We start from the raw sequence: 6,981 nt of genomic DNA on the forward strand, positions 1-6,981 counted from the left end.
ATCTATCTATCTATCTATCTATCTATCTATCTATCTATCTATCTATCTATCTATCTATCTATCTATCTATCTATCTATCTATCTATCTATCTATCTATCTATCTATCTATCTATCTATCTATCTATCTATCTATCTATCTATCTATCTATCTATCTATCTATCTATCTATCTATCATCTATCTATCTATCTATCTATCTATCTATCTATCTATCTATCTATCTATCTATCTATCTATCTATCTATCTATCTATCTATCTATCTATCTATCTATCTATCTATCTATCTATCTATCTATCTATCTATCTATCTATCTATCTATCTATCTATCTATCTATCTATCTATCTATCTATCTATCTATCTATCTATCTATCTATCTATCTATCTATCTATCTATCTATCTATCTATCTATCTATCTATCTATCTATCTATCTATCTATCTATCTATCTATCTATCTATCTATCTATCTATCTATCTATCTATCTATCTATCTATCTATCTATCTATCTATCTATCTATCTATCTATCTATCTATCTATCTATCTATCTATCTATCTATCTATCTATCTATCTATCTATCTATCTATCTATCTATCTATCTATCTATCTATCTATCTATCTATCTATCTATCTATCTATCTATCTATCTATCTATCTATCTATCTATCTATCTATCTATCTATCTATCTATCTATCTATCTATCTATCTATCTATCTATCTATCTATCTATCTATCTATCTATCTATCTATCTATCTATCTATCTATCTATCTATCTATCTATCTATCTATCTATCTATCTATCTATCTATCTATCTATCTATCTATCTATCTATCTATCTATCTATCTATCTATCTATCTATCTATCTATCTATCTATCTATCTATCTATCTATCTATCTATCTATCTATCTATCTATCTATCTATCTATCTATCTATCTATCTATCTATCTATCTATCTATCTATCTATCTATCTATCTATCTATCTATCTATCTATCTATCTATCTATCTATCTATCTATCTATCTATCTATCTATCTATCTATCTATCTATCTATCTATCTATCTATCTATCTATCTATCTATCTATCTATCTATCTATCTATCTATCTATCTATCTATCTATCTATCTATCTATCTATCTATCTATCTATCTATCTATCTATCTATCTATCTATCTATCTATCTATCTATCTATCTATCTATCTATCTATCTATCTATCTATCTATCTATCTATCTATCTATCTATCTATCTATCTATCTATCTATCTATCTATCTATCTATCTATCTATCTATCTATCTATCTACCTACCTACCTACCTACCTACCTACCTACCTACCTACCTACCTACCACAGACCCAGATGTAGTACTGAAGGGAAATTAGAATTGAGCGGAAGTACTTAGGCGGGCGGAGCCAGGCTAGTTCAGTTTCAGATCCACTGAAGAACCCGGTACTTCTTTCGACATGATCAATGGAAGCAGCAGATTGAGACCAAAATACCAGATGCAAACTGGACGACAGCCCGAGAGCTGAGGGCTGTCCACTGGGTGTCTATGGAGGATGAACAATATGGCTCTTCATTCTGGACAATTTGAAAACATTGAGCTAATCCATCGAGATCAAAAGTTACCTCAGCTGTGAAAAAAACAACCTTGTATCTGCAACCTGCAGTCCTTTTGCTCCATTAACACCGACATCTTGGGAACACGCAACTCAGGGACGAACAAAACACGTGCAACAGCAACAACAGTTAAGGTTGAACCAGCAGTAGCTCAGTGAGCTTGTAAAGCCACCACACACCCTGTCAACGAATTAACCTCACAATAACTATATAATGCATACTACTTTGTGGTGCTCTAGCCAATCTTATTTGTTCAACATTGATGAGATGGCTGGTTTTTGCCATAAGCAAACATGGGTAATATATACTGTATTATGTTCATTTTAGTGTGTTATCTTTTATAGGTTTTGTTTGTGTGTATTTAGTGTGACGTGATGCACATTAAGAGGTTATGGTATTTATACAACCAATTTCCTTTTTAGAAGAGGTTTAATTTCCTTGAATTGGCCTGCACCTAACAAAAGGTATAATTTTTCTTTAGGGTGCCATGGCATGAAAATCTCAGTTTGAGGTTTTCTAACATAAATATGAGTTCCCCTAGCCTGCCTATGGTCCCCCAGTGGCTAAAACTTGCGTTCGGTGTAAAACGAGCACAAGGTGTTCTGCTCGCCTTTGAAAAAAACGGAGGCTGATGCGCGCTGATTTGGAATGTGAGTTTATTATGTCGCCACACTGCAGTAAGCTCCTCCCCTTACTCTGCCTGGCCCGCCCAGAGACTTGGCCCGCCAATGAGACACGACCGTGCAAGCGCCATATGTGTGTGTGTGTGTGTGTGTGTGTGTGTGTGTGTGTGTGTGTGTGTGTGAATACACACACTCAGTGCGTTAACATGACCCTCAAGAAAATCAAATTATTGGGTTAGTCCAACTATGATTGGATTATTAAGATGCATGTAAACACCTTAGTCAAACTATATTCGAATCGAATCACTCATAGTCGAATTAAGACAACTAGTGTGCGACTGGCTCGGAGTGGCTGTAACTCTGCACCACGGCTGAATTTCGGGAACGTCTTTGAATACTGTGTTAGTGGCCCACTGATACCTATATTAAAGCATCCATAAAATAGCATGTCATGGCACCTTTAAGGCTTACCAGTGCTCTGAACATTTCTCTTACCTTATTTCCTTTCAATGTGAATACAGCTTTACTGGTGTAGGCCTACATTCTAAAGGGTGTACTGTCCAAAAAGATTCTTCAGATAAAGCTGCATAGATCCCTGGTCCGAGAGTGGAGTTGATTCATGCTCTCGGCATTCAGTGTGAACCCATGAAGTGAGATGTTTGATGATGCAGTGCTTTGCCACTAAAAAAGGTGTCGTTAGTCTCCATAATCCTAATATAACTTTGACTATATTTGGGTTTATAATATTTCTATTGTGTATTGATTTATTTTATGATTCATATCCACTGCAAAATAATATTTGAATAACATCTATTTTCCTTCGACATTTGATCCCTGACAGAAACCTAAACTGAACACGTCTGAAAAACATGTTAAAATGTAAAAAGTAAATAAAACCAGATAAATAAAAGGAATTCATTTTAGAAAGGAATTATTCATACCATGGAAATTGCATTCTCATGCTTGATCATATTTGTATTTTATGCGTTATATTATCCATGGTAATTAAGGGAAAAATGATATTGGCATGTCACATGTATAATCTATGTTTATTCAAGATTATATTTAGGTAATTTATATGAACCAAACTAGTTTTGTTTTCCTCTTACATTTTGAGTATGTAGCAACCAAGTGATGTGATGTGGACATGTGATAACATTCAACCTGGCATGAAGGACAGACACAAGAGGTGGTTTTCAAGAACATGGCAATGGAGTGTTTATTTTCAGTTAACCAAAAAAAAAGTACAAAAACTGACAGTTAAACAGCAGACTTAACTTCTTCCTGGATGATTCCCCAAGACTAAGAGCTTGACGTCATCGCCAATGGTTCAACCTTGGCACGTAAAAAGTAAACCGTGTCGGAAGAATTATGGAACATTCTTCTGGCCAAAAAAAAAAGTGCTACAACTACAACCGCATTTCATGAGCATGTGCAGAATAGTCATTCTATCTTTAGTAGATGATCTTATTTTCTAATCGAAAAACGATCTAAAGGAAAAAAAAACCTGTCAGCTAAGGTTGATGTGCTCCTACCAGTTTACATTTCGCCCAGCTCCCATTGGCAGAGTCTAGTGTGGCCAAAGAGCACTGCCTACAGGGCCTGTCTCTTCTGCGGTGATGGTGCAGAGGACCAGGAGACACATGCAGTGTCGGTACTGATTGGTAGAACGTGGATGGATACTGCTGTATTTTTAATTCCTACATACTTTAAGACATTTAAGGGCCAGTTAAGAATATTGTTAGCCACAAGCCAATTATCAACTTGCACCTTGTGGTCGCATTTGGTTTCACAGAAGCAAAAAAGAAAAAGGGCCATGATAAATAGTTGTTTTTTGTAATGCCACTTGTTGAATAAAAACAAGACAAACAAAACTTTTGAAATTATTTTTTCTCTGTTGAACATACTCATCCAGTTGGCAAGAATATTTAACACTGTAATACTTCCACTGTAAAACTTAATCAGAACAAATATTTTAAGCAGAGCATGTGCACTTAATTCAGTTTCAAAACAAACCAAATCACTTTTGATATATCATTTAAGAATACAAATTGAAAAAAAGGCCTGAAAAAAAAAAATCAAGGCACAAATATGAATACTGCAAAATGTAACATTGACGTTGCGCACTGGTGACGGTGGAATTCTGAAATGTTTCGAACTTTGTATCAAATAATAAAAAAAAAAGACCGGACAAGCTGAACAGGATCATGTGGGATCTAAAAACAGAGATCCCACCAACACCTCTCTACCAAGGACGGTCGGCACCCCACGACCTTACCACCATTACTTCTGAAGATGGATCTTAACCACAAGGGACGCATTTGGCCTTAACCTTTGAATGTGCCTGTGCACATTCAAAAGTGATGAGCCACATCTTTTTATGTTTGTTTTTTTCTTATTGATTTTGAGTCGTGGTCGTTACCCTGAACAGAGCACAAATCCTTGGAGTAGAAAAGCGCTACACTGTAGCGCTAACTGGAAAAATCCTATTTTTGACATTAGGTCTCCCAAAATATTTTCTTACAAGTTATCTTTATTTAATTTTTTACTGCTTTTGAGAGGGGTGATCATAACAGAATAAGTGGGCGAGAAATCACCCATAACTTTCTCAACTTTGAATGGGTGCCACGACCATTTGGTTTATTCTAAATCATCCCGTTTCCATCAAGTAGTGCTAGCTTTCTAGGTGTCGATCCCTGGTTATGCCAACTGCAGTGGATGTCCCATAACTAAAGCATAGTAACCCATAAGCACCGGCATGAAGAACACCAACAGAGATCTGACCCAAATGGACACATTTACCATGAGAGGTCAGAAACAGGAGGGAGGGAGGGGGGGGGGGAATAGAGAGTTTTTGTATCAATGAGGCAAAAAATACAACACACAAAAATACTTTGGCACCGCTCACTTCTAAAACGAATGTCGGTCAATTAAGAACCACAGTTGCCTACCAACCAGATGGGCTGCAAACAATAAAACTGCTCTATTTTTTGTCGTGTTCCTGAACCCAGATTTATTTGGTTCAGCAGTCGCTTCTTCTTCTAAGGGAACACGTGTGTAAACATCTGCGGGCTGCTCCTAAACTCAGCATTGCGAACACATTCCAAATGATGAGGAGGATGGAGGTTCAACCCACTTGGCTAAGAGACTCTGCGTCACCAGCACAAAAAGGCAATGGCCGCCGTGTCGCGTTTGAGATGCAGACGTCCAAATAAAACAAAATATAAAACAAACACGGTTACTATATCAAAAAACACATTGGTAAGGTCATAGCATGAATGCAAGGGTAAACATAAGGGGATAACGTGTGAAAAGGGGTTCACCATTGCCAACAAGTTTCCTTCTTTTATAGCACTCAAAGCTTTAACAAATTAAAGTTTTCATGGCCAAAGACTCACACAATGCCATTCAAGAAACACCACACATTGAAGCTAGGGTTCTCTCATTCTGGCCCATCTTATAGCCTTGTCAGCCTCGGAAAATAAGGACCACAACAAAGATTACCAACCAATAGAAACAACACTGTCTAGACAAAGCCATGACGATCCTACTTTTGACACTTCAGTTAGGGATTGCTGTGCACCAGGGCTTAAAGTACAGCATGGCAAGGGGTTGACTTCTGTCTCATGGTTCTGGTAGCCACAGATACTGACACTCATGCACACACATTCTCTCACACAAAAACACACATTCTCTCTCGCACACAAAGACAGATTCTCTCTCTCTCACACACACACAAACGCACACCTTTGTCCACCAATTGTGACACATCCCATGCCCAGTTCCCGACCTCGCCATACGTGTGAAGGGAAAAGGCATGGTGTAGTCACACGTCTGCTACTACTGTGAAACGACTTGCTCTTTAGGTTTCCACACAGTGCACCTCAAAAGAAATAAAATGAAAAGTACCTCAACAAAAAGAAACTCAATAGAAATATACACATCTAGAAAATGATATCATAAATTATGTTTGGGGGGAGGAGGAGGAAAATAAACATCTGTTGAAAAGAAAAATTAAGGCATGCAAACGATAAATTGAAATCTAGGGATTTTGTTTTATCTTTTTTTTTTTCTATGCCAAACATCCTATACATATTTTTTTCCTGTAGGGGTTTCCTCCTAGATCTGGAACAAGCCACTCACTCATATGTTCAGTTCCTAAGAGAGAAAAGTAGCTGCCAAAAAAAATAAATCTAAAACCCACTGGAATAACGCTTGTGCGTTAAAAATGCCGATATATACATACTAGTGTTCGCACACTTGAGCCGATATTCACAATACATGTTCTGTGCATGCAGATCTCAGCGATAGTGCAGCGAAAAACGAAACAAAAACACACAAAACGTTCGCGGCGCAGACAAGGAGTGCTTCTGCAAGAGGACAAATAAATACATAAGAAAAAGCTAAAAAAATACACAATTTTGTCACAGACATGTATGTCGACTCTTCTCGTTTCCTGCACCTGTTTTTAAGGAATATTTTCATCTCTCAGAAGAACGAGAAGATATGCTTTGGCAGAAAAATAAATTGAAAAAAACAAAACGAAAGTGACCGTACACAAAGCGATACAGACCGGTTGGCGTTGGAGGGTGAAGACGTGTGAAGCGCTGAGCCGGGGTAAGGCCAGGACGCTACCGAGCCAACCCACATTTAAGGCGCCACAGCGCAACATTAGCACCCCCCCCTGACTGCGCCCGGGGGGGAGGGGGGGAGAAGCTCCAGTGGTCCC

Source organism: Gadus chalcogrammus, chromosome 12 (genome assembly GCF_026213295.1).
Source record: "Gadus chalcogrammus isolate NIFS_2021 chromosome 12, NIFS_Gcha_1.0, whole genome shotgun sequence".
NCBI lineage: Eukaryota > Metazoa > Chordata > Actinopteri > Gadiformes > Gadidae > Gadus > Gadus chalcogrammus.